The sequence below is a fragment of the Salmo salar genome, chromosome 15 (assembly GCF_965601325.2).
Source record: "Salmo salar chromosome 15, fSalSal1, whole genome shotgun sequence".
NCBI lineage: Eukaryota > Metazoa > Chordata > Actinopteri > Salmoniformes > Salmonidae > Salmo > Salmo salar.
In genome coordinates this window covers 72,418,791-72,435,149 of record NC_138305.1, presented here as the reverse complement: position 1 = coordinate 72,435,149, position 16,359 = coordinate 72,418,791, and the positions used below count along the sequence as shown (strand labels likewise).

Genomic DNA, 16,359 nt, shown 5'->3' with positions numbered 1-16,359 from the left:
GATCATCGAGGATCAAGCTGAAGCCAGTTTCTGTTGAGACATAAGACATTTAAGTCATACGATCACAACACATCAGAGCCTAGGGAGAGAGTTGATATCAGACAAGGTTGAAGGAGTATCAGAGGTGACCTCTACACAGACGGGGACTCTAGCGGGTCACACAGGCCCAACTATGGAGGAGAGAAGGCATGTGGACTATCGCACACACAGAGAGGAGCTGGATAAAGGAAAAAAAAGTGGACAAGTTCCCTGTCTCTGATAAACTCAGAGAGTCAATGAGGTAAGGTAACGTTAACCTTGAATACAACAATAAATTACCTACAGTACCAGTCAAAAGTTTGGACACACCTACTCATTCAAGGATTATTCTTTATTTTTACTATTTTCTACATTGTGGAATAATAGTGAAGACATCAAAACTATGAAATAACACATGGAATCATGGAGTAACCAAAAAAGTGTTAAACAAATCAAAATATATTTTAGATTTTAGATTCTTCAAAGTAGCCACCCTTTGCATTGATGACAGCTTTGCACACTCTTGGCATTCTCTCAACCAGCTTCACCTGGTATGCTTTTCCAACAGTCTTGAAAGAGTTCCCACATATGCTGAGCACCTTTCATTCACTGCGGTCCAACTCATCCCAAACCATCTCAATTGGGTTGAGGTTGGGTGATTGTGGAGGCCAGGTCATCTGATGCAGCACTCCATCACTCTTCTTCTTGGTCAAATAGACCTGACACAGCCTGGAGGTGTGTTGGGTCATTGTCCTGTTGAAAAACAAATGATAGTCCCACTAAGCGCAAACCAGATGGGATGGTGTATCGCTGCAGAATGTTGTGGCATCCATGCTGGTTAAGTGTGCCTTGAATTCTAAATACATCACTGACAGTGTCATCAGCCAAGCGCCATCACACCTCCTCCTCCATTCTTCACGGTGGGAACCCCACATGCAGAGATCATCCGTTCAGCTACTCTGCGTCTCACAAAGACACGGCGGTTGGAACCAAAAATCTCAAATTTGGACTCATCAGACCAAAGGACAGTTTTCCACTGGTCTAAAGTCCATTGCTCATGTTTCTTGGCCCAAGCAAGTCTCTTCTTGTTATTGGTGTCCTTTAGTAGTTGTACCTTTCCAGCAATTAGACCATGAAGACCTGATTCACGCAGTCTCCTCTGAACAGTTGATGTTGAGATGTGTCTGTTACTTGAACTCTGTGAAGCATTTATTTGGGCTGCAATCTGAGGCTGGTAACTCTAATGAATTTATCCTCTGCAGCAGAGGAAACTCTGGGTCTTCCATTCCTGTGGCGGTCCTCATGAGTGCCAGTTTCATCATAGCGCTTTTAGGTTCTAGATAACCTTTTTTGTAGACCATTAATATCAAACTAACTACTTCATAAATTATAAAACCCTACATGTAGCCTCTCTCTCTTAGGTACATATGCAGTGATGAGTGATGATAGCTGGCGTGACAGATCGCTTGGCTCCAGATTCTAACTTCATGATGTGGGACAATACCACCAATGAGAGCATGGCAGATGTTTTTGCTCGAGACGCGGAGCGGGTGAAAGTGGCAGCTGCCGTGACTTTCGTGTTCGGCCTCTTCCAGGTAATTGTAACCGAGCATCAACTGAATGCCACAAGACTGTGTTTGCCTGCTGAGCTAAAGCCTTGGCATTAACTCTGGCAGGTTACTCATCATTACTCATCTATGAACTACAGTACCTCTGTTATATTAGCAGTGACTGTATGACAGCTTCTCCCGTGTGTTTGTGTGTGTGGAGCTGGTTCAGCTTGTGTGTGTTGATGCTCCTGGGGCTGGTTCAGTTCGACTATGTGGTGACCTACCTGTCTTAGCCCGTGGTCAGAGGGTACACCATCGGAGAAGCCGTCCACTTCATCGTCTCTCAGCTCAAGTACACATTTGTTATCAGTCCGAAACGCTACAGTGGGCCATTCTCCCTGATCTTTTTACAGCAGACACACATAGGAAGACACACATTGTGACTTTGGGTTCTATCTAACATTTTGGTCCAAAGTTAGTTGATCTTTAGGTGGTCGTGTCATATGCCAGATGCTTGAAAAAGTACCTTTTACGATGAAGAAAATCAAAAATCTGAACGTTTTGCCTGCACCATTTAACTTGGTGCTATAAAGTTCTATCTGCAATCCAATCACACAGTGCTGGGTTGTCAATCAAAAACAATTGTAAGGTGATATACTTATTGAGTCATAAAAGAGGAAGACATCACTTAACTGTTCTGAGACTTGAAAAATACTCAGTATCTCAAAGCTATACATTTTGTACGTAGAACCTTATAGACCCAAGCCCTTGATTATTCATATCATAGGAATGGCCATAATGTAAGCTCTTTATGGTTAAAACAAATAAATACAGGTGCCTTAGAGCATGTTTTGAGCTGTTTTTGTCTTGTTCTATATCAATACGAAAATCTCCATGGAAGGGGATTTTCACCAAAATTACAAATTTACCACATTGTATTGACAACTAGCAAGTAGTTTACTGACTTTGTGTGTTAGAGACCAGAAAAATATATCAGTTTCTCATCCAGAGCTAAGCTAGTTATCCATAGGATATACTGTATTTGTCATTTTAGGGAATTATCGCTTTGACAAACGTGTGAGGAACTTGAATTAATACATTTGATGATGTGATTCGAAAGAAGGAAGTGTATTCTCTTTATTTTAATCATTAAATGTCTGTACTTTCCTATTGAAATTGAAATCATTGTAACTTTCTGTGGCAGGTAGGACCTTATGGCTGAACCCAGATTGACATTTCAGAGCCATAAGGTTCTACCTGTAATTGCACCCCTGTGCATTATGAAAGAATGTGAAAAATGTAATGCTGAAAATATCTCAGAACTATGCTTTTTTTTACGCAGATAGAACCTTATAGTCCCAAGGTTTTGACACACTGATGTTGTGCCCTCTATGGGTGAAGGAAATACACCCCCATCACCATCTCTCTCTCTCTCTCTAGACAGTGATAGAGGTGCGCTATCTAGTGCCAGAAACCAACATAGGTACCCTGGTGGTGAGCCTGGTGTCAATTGTTGGCCTCATCATCGTCAAGGAGCTCAACACCTAGCTGGGGAAAAAAACTGTCAGTACCCATCCCTGTAGAGCTGCTGGCGGTGAGTCACAATCCCACTCCTCCTACACCCAACAGAGGACAATAGATTACTGTAGTTCCCACCCTGAAAATTAGACCAAATGAATGGCAGGGAGAGAAAATTGGTGTGTGCACAAACAATGGATGACGAAGTGGAGTAGGACTAAACCTTTCTCCGTAAAACAAAGAAATACAGCCCAAACATTATTTTGTCCATTTCTAATGTGGGTTCAGTCATTGACGTCTGTCTGTCTGTCTGTCTGTCTGTCTGTCTGTCTGTCTGTCTGTCTGTCTGTCTGTCTGTCTGTCTGTCTGTCTGTCTGTCTGTCTGTCTGTCTGTCGTCAGATGATCAACGTCACGGTGTTCTCCTGGCAGGTCTACCTTGAGGGGGAGTGTGAAGTGGAAGTGGTGGGAGAGATCCCCTCTTGGTGAGGAGAAGAGTATTATACTGTAAACACATAGAGATCCACAACCACATAGATCCACAACCACATAGATACACAACCACAAAGATACACAACCACATACAGTGGGGGGAAAAAGTATTTGATCCCCTGATGATTTTGTTTGCCCACTTACAAAGAAATGATCAGTCTATAAGTTTAATGGTAGGTTTATTTGAACAGTGAGAGACAGAATAACAACAAAAAAATCCAGAAAAACGCATGTCAAAAATGTTAGAAAATGATTTGCATTTTAATGAGGGAAATAAGTATTTGACCCCTCTGCAAAACATGACTTAGTACTTGGTGGCAAAACCCTTGTTGGCAATCAGAGGTCAGACGTTTCTTGTAGTTAGCCACCAGGTTTGCACACATCTCAGGAGGGATTTTGTCGCACTCCTCTTTGCAGATCTTCTCCAAGTCATTAAGGTTTCGAATCTGACGTTTGGCAACTCAAACCTTCAGCTCCCTCCACAGATTTTCTATGGGATTAAGGTCTGGAGACTGGCTAGGCCACTCCAGGACCTTATTAATGTGCTTCTTCTTGAGCCACTCCTTTGTTGCCTTGGCCGTGTGTTTTGGGTCATTGTCATGCTGGAATATCCATCCACGACCCATTTTCAATGCCCTGGCTGAGGGAAGGATGTTCTCACCCAAGATTTGACGGTACATGGCCCCGTCCATCGTCCCTTTGATGCAGTGAAGTTGTCCAGTCCCCTTAGCAGAAAAACACCCCCAAAGCATAATGTTTCCACCTCCATGTTTGACGGTGGAGATGGTGTTGTTGGGGTCATAGGCAGCATTCCTCCTCCTCCAAACACGGCGAGTTGAGTTGATGCCAAAGAGCTCCATTTTGGTCTCATCTGACCACAACACTTTCACCAGTTGTCCTCTGAATCATTCAGATGTTCATTGGCAAACTTCAGACGGGCATGTATATGTATTCTTGAGCAGGGGAACCTTGCGGGCGCTGCAGGATTTCAGTCCTTCACGGCGTAGTGTGTTACCAATTGTTTTCTTGGTGACTATGGTCCCAGCTGCCTTGAGATCATTGCCAAGATCCTCCCGTGTAGTTCTGGGCTGATTCCTCACCGTTCTCATGATCATTGCAACCCCACGAGGTGAGATCTTGCATGGAGCCCCAGGCCGAGGGATATTGACAGTTCTTTTGTGTTTCTTCCATTTGCGAATAATCGCACCAAATGTTGTCACCTTCTCACCAAGCTGCTTGGCGATGGTCTTGTAGCCCATTCCAGCCTTGTGTAGGTCTACAATCTTGTCCCTGACATCCTTGGAGAGCTCTTTGGTCTTGGCCATGGTGGAGAGTTTGGAATCTGATTGATTGATTGCTTCTGTGGACAGATGTCTTTTTTCCAGTTAACAAGCTGTGGTTAGGAGCACTCCCTTTAACAGTGTGCTCCTAATCCCAGCTCGTTACCTGTATAAAAGACACCTGGGAGCCAGAAATCTTTCTGATTGAGAGGGGGTCAAATACTTATTTCCCTCATTAAAATGCAAATCAATTTATAACATTTTTGACATGCGTTTTTCTGGATTTTTTACTTTGTTATTCTGTTTCTCACTGTTCAAATAAACCTACCATTAAAATTATAGACTGATCCTTTCTTTATCATTGGGCAAACGTACAAAATCAGCAGGGGATCAAATACTTTTTTCCCCCACTGTAGATACACAACAACAACCACCACATAGATCCACAACCACATAGATACACAACCACATAGATACACAACCACATAGATCCACAACCACATAGATCCACAACCACAACCACATAGATACACAACCACAACCACATAGATACACAACCACATAGATACACAACCACATAGATACACAACCACAACAACATAGATTCACAATCACATAGATATGCAACCACATAGATTTGCAACCACAAAGATACGCAACCACAAATATACACAACCACATAGATATGCAACCACATAGATTTGCAACCACAAAGATACGCAACCACAAATATACACAACCACATAGATACACAACCACATAGATACTGTGCACAACCACATAGATACACAACCACATAGATAGACAACCACATAGATACTGTACACAAGCACATAGATACACTACCACATACATGCATAACCACAAAGTATCACAGCCATAACAGCCCACATCCCAGATACTTGTTCACATAGTCTAACTACACAGCCACTCACACAATTGGACAATATACCTAGCTACACAACCACCAAACTACAGTACACAACATCATGATCACACAACAATATCTACGCTTGTTTCTCTTCCCCAGTCTACAGCCCCCTCTCCTGCCTACAGCCTCTCTGTTTGGTCAGGTTATAAATGATGCCCTCTCTCTCGGACAAATCTTTGCCCTAAAATATGGCTACAGACATACAGCAACCAGGTGAGAAACACTGTCAATGACCGGTGTGATTGGAAATCTCTCTAGGTACCCTGGTGATAGAGGTGCGCTATCTAATGCCAGAAACCAACATAGGTACCCTGGTGGTGAGCCTGGTGTCAATTGTTGGCCTCATCATCGTCAAGGAGCTCAACACTTAGCTGGGGAAAAAAACTGTCAGTACCCATCCCTGTAGAGCTGCTGGCGGTGAGTCACAATCCCACTCCTCCTACACCCAACAGAGGACAATAGATTACTGTAGTTCCCACCCTGAAAATTAGACCAAATGAATGGCAGGGAGAGAAAATTGGTGTGTGCACAAACAATGGATGACGAAGTGGAGTAGGACTAAACCTTTCTCCGTGAAACAAAGCAATACAGCCCAAACATTATTTTGTCCATTTCTAATGTGGGTTCAGTCATTGACGTCTGTCTGTCTGTCTGTCTGTCTGTCTGTCTGTCTGTCTGTCTGTCTGTCTGTCTGTCTGTCTGTCTGTCTGTCTGTCTGTCTGTCTGTCTGTCTGTCTGTCTGTCTGTCTGTCTGTCTGTCTGTCTGTCTGTCTGTCTGTCTGTCTGTCTGTCTGTCTGTCTGTCATCAGATGATCAACGTCACGGTGTTCTCCTGGCAGGTCTACCTTGAGGGGGAGTGTGAAGTGGAAGTGGTGGGAGAGATCCCCTCTTGGTGAGGAGAAGAGTATTATACTGTAAACACATAGAGATCCACAACCACATAGATCCACAACCACATAGATACACAATCACAACCACATAGATACACAATCACATAGATACACAACCACATAGACCACACCCTCTCCCAAACACCTGGAATGGATGAGAGAGCCAAGCCTATGGACAGCACACACACTTACACCAACTGATTAATGGACTCCTGAATGCATTTTTTTTTTTATCTTGCTCTGCTTGCTCTTTTCCATATTATGTCTATCTCTAATAAGCTACCCAGGAAAAGGCTGAAAATAGCCCATATTAATTTATGTAGCCTTAGAAATAAGGTTCATGAAATCAATAACTTGCTAACATTAGATAATGTTCATATATTAGCCATTTCTGAGACTCACTTAGATCATTCATTTGATGATACAGCAGCAGTTGAAGCTCGCATCCGCTACAAGACCATGGTGATTGCCTACGGAGCTGTGAAGGGAACGGCACCTCCATACCTTCAGGCTCTGATCTGGCCCTACACCCAAACAAGGGCACTGCGTTCATCCACCTCTGGCCTGCTGGCCCCCCTACCTCTGAGGAAGCACAGTTCCCGCTCAGCCCAGTCAAAACTGTTCGCTGCTCTGGCACCCCAATGGTGGAACAAGCTCCCTCACGACGCCAGGACAGCGGAGTCAATCACCACCTTCCGGAGACACCTGAAACCCCACCTCTTTAAGGAATACCTAGGATAGGATAAAGTAATCCTTCTAACCCCCCCCCCCCCCTTAAAAGATTTAGATGCACTATTGTAAAGTGGTTGTTCTACTGGATATCATAAGGTGAATGCACCAATTTGTAAGTCGCTCTGGATAAGAGCGTCTGCTAAATGACTTAAATGTAAATGTAAATGTAAGGATATAACATATATAGAAGAGACAGAAATGCTTATGGGGGAGGTGCATAGAAGGTCAGCATCCCGGAGTCACCTCTTTACTGTTGACGTTGAGACTGGTGTTTTGCGGGTACTACTTAATGAAGCTGCCAGTTGAGGACTTGTGAGGCATCTGTTTCTCAAACTAGACACTCTAATGTACTTGTCCTCTTGCTCAGTTGTGCACCGGGGCCTCCCACTCCTCTTTCTATTCTGGTTAGAGCCAGTTTGCGCTGTTCTGTGAAGGGAGTAGTACACAGCGTTGTACGAGATCTTCAGTTTCTTGGCAATTTCTCGCATGGAATAGCCTTCATTTCTCAGAACAAGAATAGACTGACGAGTTTGAGACGAAAGGTCTTTGTTTCTGGCCATTTTCAACCTGTAATCGAAACCACAAATACTGACGCTACAGATACTCAACTAGTCTAAAGAAGGCCAGTTTTATTGCTTCTTTAATCTAACAACAGTTTTCAGCTCTGCTAACATAATTGCAAAAGGGTTTTCTAATGATCAATTAGCCTTTTAAAAGGATAAACTTGGATTAGCTATCACAACGTGCCATTGGAACACAGGAGGGATGGTTGCTGATAATGGGCCTCTGAACGCCTATGTAGATATTCCATAAAAAAATCTGCCGCTATAATAGTCATTTACAACATTGACAATGTCTACACTGTATTTCTGATCAATTTGATGCTATTTTAACATTTCTAAGTGACCCCAAACTTTACACGGTAGTGTATGTGTTATGGCTTTTCAGCCATATCGTGGATCAAGAGCAATCTATGTAATAGAACAGAGGGTTTTCTTTAATAGAAGTGTGGTGTACCGCAGGGAAGCTTTCTAGGCCCTCTACTCTTTTTTATTTTTACTAACGACCTGCCACTGGCATTAAAAAAAGCATGTGTGTCCATGTGTGCTGATGAACCAACCATGTACGCATCAGCAACCACATCTAATGAAGTCACTGAAACCCTTCTGCATTAAAAAAATAATAAAGCAACACCTCTCCCCCATGTAACCTACTTGTTATGTGTAATTGATAGATGCACACACACTACATATTCATGTTTTTAAATGTATGTAAATTGTAAAGTATTTTGTCTGTAATGTCTTTTTCGTTATGTGTCGGACCCCAGTAAGACTAGCTGTCGCATTTGGCGTCGTCCAATGGGAATCCTAATAAGTCAAATCAAATCTCTTTCTTTCTTTTCTAATCTCTCTCTCTCTTCTACCAGGTGGCTAGTGCTCTTTCAGCCATGGTGATTCTAGTCATTATGCTGTGGATTGGGGCTGTCTTTGAAGAGCTGCCAAAGGTACCATTCTATTGCCTGTTCATCACTGAGGTGGTTCTGTGTGTGATTGTGATTGCTAGCTATCTTTCTGTCCACCAGGAAGTGTTGGCAGCCATCATCTATGTGAACCTGCATGGCATGATGAAGCAGTTCATGGATATGGCGAGAGAGAGGACAAGAGAAATAAAGAGAGCAAGAGAGAGAAATAGGCAGGGGGAGGAATGGTAGAGAGGGATAGGGGCGAGATGAAGGAGGAGAGTGGAGAAAGAAGAGAGGGGTCTTAGATTTGATTTCAAGTTCATATATAGTTTTTTCCTCACAGAGATGATAGGATCCCACACTCTTAGAAAAAAAAGGTGCTTTCTAGAACCTAAACGGGTTCTTCGGAGGTCCCTATATGACAACCCTTTGAAGAACCCTTCTTGGTTCAAGTTAGAACTTTTTGGGGTTCCATGGAGAACCCTTTCCAAAAAGGCTTCTACCTGTAACCCTTTTTTCTAAGAGTGCATAGTAGAACCAGAAGTCTCAGGGTTAAAGTGAGAGCGTGTGGTGAGGGAGGAAGATGTGTTAGTTTTAGTGTTAGTGTTAGTTTTCCTCTGTCTGTCCCCTTCCCTCTCTCCCTAGCTGGTGTGGATGGCCACTGATCCTGACCGTGCTCTTCAAACCTGACCTATGCCTGGCAGCCTCCATTGTCTTCTCGATGCTCACGGTCGTCTTCAGGACCCAGCTGTGAGCACACAATCACTCACACACACGCACGTCCACACGCAGATACAGACAGGCACGCGTGCAGACGCACACACGTATTCCCAACCACTACAAACCACAGCCCACATTAACTCCACTCTATCCCTGACAGACTCCACCTAACCACGGACCTCCAACACTACTCATTTTAATTCATCCCTTCCCACACATCATTAAATCATTCACTCTTTATAGTCATTTTAACAGATTTAAAGGGACTCAACGTCTCATCTGCTCCACTTACTGTGCTAAATTACATGTTAAATCCCTATGCCTGTCTATTTGTCAGTTTCAGGCCAAAGTACACCTCTTCTAGGTCAGGTCCCTGAGACTGACATCTACAGACCAGTGGAGGACTATAATCCGGTATGCGTCCATGAAAACAAGATAAATACGTAAATATACAGTACATATTCAGTTACTCTCTAATCATACTGCCACTCAATCAATGGGAAATCCTTAATTTGTACCAGGGCTATGTCTGTGAAGGTGTTTCACTTACATTTTCGGCAGTATATCAGTTGTTAAGTGTACTTTAACTCCGTGGGTGAAGTATCCCCTAGGTACATATCTAGGATCAGCTTCCCCTCCCCCAATCCTACCATTAGTGGGGAAAATGCAAAATGTACCCACAATCAGCATGTAGGGGCAACTCTGTGTAGTGATGTGTATTATCATATCTTTAGCCAACATGGTCTCAGGGCATTTCGTATTATTCTTTATGTAAATCTGAGACACTCCATTTAGTATGATATGTTACGTTTTGTATGTATTAATTTGTGGATGTCCATTATCCCATATTTCTTTGTTATTTAACCTTTATTTAACTTGGTAAATCAGTTAAGAACAAATCCTTATTTACAATGGTGGCCTACCCCGGCCAAACCCTAACCCGGACGACACTGGGCCAATTGTGCGCCACCCTACGGGACTCCCAATCACAGCCGGTTGTGATACAGTCTGGAATCAAACCAGGGTCTGTAGTGACACCTATAGCACTGAAATGTAGTGCTTTCGACCGCTGCGGCACTCGGGAGCCCTTATGATATGTTACGAATTGCAAAACGTATAATATGTTACGAATTCCTATTTGTTGTGGCTAACGTTAGCTAGGTGGCAAGGTGGCTAATGCTAACGTTAGATAGCTGGCTAACATTATCTAGGATAGGGGTTAGGGGTTAAGGTTGGGGTTAGGAGTTAGGTTAAAGGGTTTGTGTTAGGGTTAGCTAAAAGGGATAAGTTTAGGGTTAGGGGAACCCAGCTAGCAATGAGGAATCGGCCTAGAAGCGACTCTCTTCCAGGGGGGACTGATTGAATCGGCCTGGTATCGGACTAGTCCCCGAATCAAAATGAATGACTGCCCAGAATCAGCCCAAGTATATTGGGCCATTTCCGTCTACCGGAATTCAGTCGACTTTGCCGGCATCTTCCCAGAATCCCCCCAGAAGCATCCCGATGCAAATTTAAATAAATGTATACAAAATTACTCGATTTTAGTCATTTTAAATATTACTGTTATACATGTTATACATACAAATGATACCCATCCACAAAAAACATTTTGTGTTGGCGGAAACACCATACACCTGGTGACCGTGTCAGCGTGCATGCGCCTGGCCCGCCTCAGGAGTCGCTACAGCTCGATGGGACAAGGACATCCCAGCCGGCCAAACCCTCCCCTAACTCGGAAGATGCTGGGCCAATTGTGCGTTGCCTCATGGGTCTCCCGGTCGCGGCCGGCACGGGTCTCGAACCAGCATCTGTAGTGTCTTAGACCACTGCGCCACTCAGGAGGCTCCATCCACAAAGTTGTTAATGCTTATCAACTGCCATGCACAAAGTATCAAAATACTACACAGGACTCTTAAAGAATTTCATTTAAATGTTAATTGTATTTCTTGATCACAGAAACAATATGGAAAAATAAATAATGAAATGTTAATTATATAAAGCAGCCAGTGTAATCATCTGCCAGAGAGTAGCTCCAATCGGCCCGAGCCCCAAGTAATACATTTGGGCCAGATAACTCACACCGGAATCAGCCCGAGCTCAATCCCCGCATCCTAGCCATAAGTAATACTGCCGAAGGCGGCCCAGACTCGGGCCACATGACGTCGGCCGAGTCTGACTCTCAGCTGAGTGCCCCGACTCTCAGCCGGAATCGGCCCAGATCCACTGTGCTAGCTGGTGTAACAGTGTAGGTTCCGTCCCTCTCTTCGCCCCAACCTGGGCTCGAACCAGGGACCCTTGCACACATCAACAACTGACACCCACGAAGCATCGTTACCCATCGCGCCACAAAAGCCGCGGCCCTTGCGACGCAAGGGGAACAACCACTTCAGGTCTTAGAGCGAGTGACGTCACTGATTGAAACGCTATTAGCGCGCACCACCGCTAACTAACTAGCCATTTCACATCGGTTACACTGGAAAGGGTTAGCTAACATGCTAAGTCGTTGCAAAGTTATTTATTAATTAGCTAAAATGCTAAAGTTGTCCTCAATGAGATTCAAACACCTTGGGGTTGCTAGACGTTTGCATTATATGGCCACCCATCCACCCCGACGAACCACCCTCCTTTCGTTTTTGCCTTAAGTAACCTTCTATCTTATGAAACCATACCAAACGTAACATATCATACTAATTTGAGTATCCCAGATTTAAGTTTACTATGTTACGAACAGTCTATGAGATCAGTCCGCTTTATCAAGTCTATTATAACAAGGGGTGCGTTTGTAAATTCACTTTGGAGTGCCTGAGTGCGATCAGAGTGCGCTCGTAAATTCAGACCGTTGTCAGATTGTCCATTCGTAAATTCAGAGCGTTTCGCTCTCGGAGCGTTAAGAGCGCACAGGACGTTCTGGCCAAGGAGTAGGGTTGATCCCAGCATTCTGACCACACAATGCAGTCAAGCAGGTTAAAGGTTAAATAAAATAAAATAAATAAGAAAGCACCCAAGCTAACTGGCTAACGTTGGCTAGCTTGCCAGCTACTTCCAGACACAAATGAGAGAACACCTTACTCTGACCATTTTACTTGCCTTAGCAGAGCTGGTTAGGCTGTTTTCATGTTATCCAGAGCGTTGGTGACTGTGCTGCTGGCAACAATTTAAATACGTTTTTTTGTCGACGTTTACCGACTACAGGCCATATTCAACGGGTGTTGAGGATTCGTAAATGAATCAGTTATTCTGTGCTCTGGCACACTCAGATGAGAGTGCTCTGAAATCGGAGGAGGAGTACTCTGAAATCGGAGGAGATAGCCAGAGCGAATTTCCGAACGCGCCCAAGAGCATTGCTATAAGGTACCATTCTCTCTCAGGTGAAGGAGGTCCCCGGGGTAGTTATCTTCCGCTCCTCTGCAACCCTCAGACAAGGTGAGGTCACAGGTCAAAGGTGACACAACGATGACACTACTCAATACGAGCCAAGAAATCAGAACAACACCGCAATTACTATGCACTACACAAGGAATTACTATGCACTACACAAGGAATTACTATGGACTACACAAGGAATTAATATGCACTACACAAGCATACTTTGACAAACAGGCGAAACGCCTGACCCATTTTTCTTACATTTTGCTGTGTGCGTATCGAGAGGTTGAGAGGCATTGTTAAGACGCCATCCATTCCTCTCTCCTCTCTACACCCCCCATTATGCTGTCATGTTCCACGGCAGGAATGGAAAAAAATATGGTAGAATGTCTCACTCCCTTGCTATTGTGTCTGAAGCGTGGGATTGACGTCATTAAACTCATATCCCGAAAGAAGAAAGCGGAGGCCAAGAGATTGAGGAAGGAAAAGAAAGAGGCCAGGAAAGCCAAAAAAAGGGAAAAGATGAACACACAGGAACTGGTGAGGAGTGACACTGAAAAGATAGGGGGAATACCAGTCTGTTTGTATAGCTCCAGTGTAATCCACTAATAGGGTCTAAGGTTAGGATAGTATTGGATTAATATGCAAGTAATGTGGGTGTCTTATGAATGATCCATGTGTTGTCCTGTCCAGGAGGGGGAGCCAGACAGTTCAGAGAAGGATGTGGAGAAGGATCAAATCATATCAAATCTAATGTTATTTGTCACATGTTTAGCAGATGTTATTGCGGGTGTAGCGAAATGCTTGTGATGCGATGTGAGGTGCTGTCTGCCTGTTGTCATAGCAGTAAGCAGGCAGAACAGGTTGAGTAAGGCTACCTCTCTCTTTCTCTCTCTTTTCTCTAACACATTCTCTCAATTAAATTCAATAATGCTTTACTGCTATGACTGCAAAAATGCAATGTTCTCAAAACGAGACACACAATTCCATTTTTTTTATTTTTGATGGAGCAGTCTCCCTCGCTCTGACCCAAACATTTGACCTCTCTCTGGTGCTGTTTCAGATCCAAAGGGACTACGGTGATATCGGTGTGGAGGTAGTGGATGTCAGAGTGAGGGTTACATGTTCAATTTACTTTTATCAAAACCTTCATACTGAACATGCAGCACCGTAACAGCAATACATTCCGTGGATGTGGAAAATAGCATTGTTTGTGTGTGTTTCCCATAACGTTTTACCAGCTATTTACTTTGATTATCTTATGTAATTAGGGAAATTGCTTATCATGACTGATTATACAGGCAAAATCACTAAAGCGGCCAATGTTTATGTAGGAATGTTGATTAACCATAATTATGAATGTTGAATCCCTTCTCTCACTCTTCTCCTCTTCCTTCCTCTATCCCCCTACATCTGTCCTGCTCCCTCCCTCCCTCTCTCTCTCTCTCTCTCTCTCTCTCTCTCTCTCTCTCTCTCTCTCTCTTTAGCTGGTGTTATTGAGAACCTGGAAAGATGAGGATTCGTCAGTGAGAAAGTCACTAAAGTGTGTCTCTTCTCCTCAATCCACAACTCTGTGCTTTACTGTCAGACAGACAGGGCCCAGATGGACAGTGATGACGAGGTGAAACACTCAAACACACACGAGCACGACACGTGCACACACACTGATGCCCCCATTCTCATCGACGGGGCTGCAGTGGAGCAGGTTGAGAGCTTCAAGTTCCTTGGTGTCCACATCACCAACAAACTAGCATGGTCCAAGCACACCAAGACAGTCGTGAAGAGAGCACGACAAAGCCTATTTCCCCTCAGGAGAAAAGATTTGGCATGGGTCCTCAGATCCTCAAGAGGTTCTACAGCTGCACCATCGAAAGCATCCTGACTGGTTGCATCACTGCCTGGTACGGCAACTGCTCGTCCTCCGACCGCAAGGCGGGTCGTGGGTAGTGACAGAGGTCAGTGCGAATGATCCAGTACATCACTGGGGCCAAGCTTCCTGCCATCCAGGACCTCTATACCAGGTAGTGTCAGAGGAAGGCCCTAAAAATTGTCAAAGACTCCAGCCACCCCAGTCATAGACTGTTCTCTCTGCTACCGCACGGCAAGCGGTACCGGAGCCCCAAGTCTAGGTCCAAGAGGCTTCTTAACAGCTTCTACCCCCAAGCCATAAGACTCCTGAACATCTAGTCAAATGGCTACCAAGACTTTTTTTTTTCTCCTTCAGAGAATGAAAGGGCAAGACAAAATATACGTGTCTTTGAACAGGGTATGGTAGTAGTTGCCAGGCGCACCGGTTTGAGTGTGTCAATTTGTAAGTCGCTCTGGATAAGAGCGTCTGCTAAATGACTTAAATGTAAATGTAAAATGTAAGAACTGCAACTCTGCTGAGCTTTTCACGCTCAATAGTTTCCATCTGTATCAAGAATGGTCCACCACCCAAAGAACATCTGGCCAGCTTGAAATAGCTGTGGGAAGCATTGGAGTCAACATTGGCCAGCATCCCTGTGGAACGCTTTCGACTCCTTGTAGAGTCCATTCCCTGACGAACTCAATATTAGGAATGTTTTGTACACTCAGTGTATAGACAAATGGTTCTCTACAAACATTTTGTTTTGTGAGGTTTAGGTTTTGGTTGCTGGCAGCTCTGTTTTAGTGTTTAGTTGCATGCATGGCTCTTTTACAGCTCCACAGGGAGACCTTACATGTTTATGGTAGTTGTTCAGGAAACACAGTCAGGGAACATTTTACGAGCGATCGGTCAGGTTATACGGATAAATGCTGAAAACCCTTATCTGAAACAGTCCAGTGGCCCTATTTTATCGAATCTAACACAATGGTAAGGTAGCGATATATGTTCAGGGGTATGTCTGAAATAATTTAGCTATTTTCACAGCCGGAATTGTGAGTGCAATAGCTGGCGGTGGCTTGAAAGGGCTGGGTTTTGATTAACAAACAAGTTGTATGTGTGATGAGGGCTTGGCCATTCACTGGCCAATCAACACATTCCATAGCCTAATACTGCATGCATTTGTATGAAGTTCTGTAGGTTATTAACGGGCTTTGCATTGTCATCAACTACAATTCAGCTGGAGGCATGGAATATTCCTGTCCTGGTCCATTGTGGCATCCTAGTCCATTGTGGATTGATACTACAGTTTATTAAATAGTATAGGCTACAGTAAAGAGTAATAGCAACAGTAGGTGGTAGATCATCTTTAATATTGCAGATAGATTGTAGCTTCCATCAATGTAATTGTCTGCATCATGTCTACTTCCAGCTTATCCATACTGTACACATTTTACGGACAGAAATCTATTTGACAATAGATATATTTTGTTTGTTTTTAGTCCTGTCCTTCCTCTACCCTCCACCTCTCATCTATTTCTGATGTCCATCCAGTT

At 43.9% G+C, this 16,359-nt stretch overlaps 1 pseudogene; it reads left to right on the top strand.

The window, feature by feature from the left end:
* Positions 1-1,447: 1,447 nt before the first annotated feature.
* On the top strand, positions 1,448-6,298 carry LOC106572306 (solute carrier family 26 member 6-like; annotated as a pseudogene).
* Positions 6,299-16,359: the final 10,061 nt, after the last annotated feature.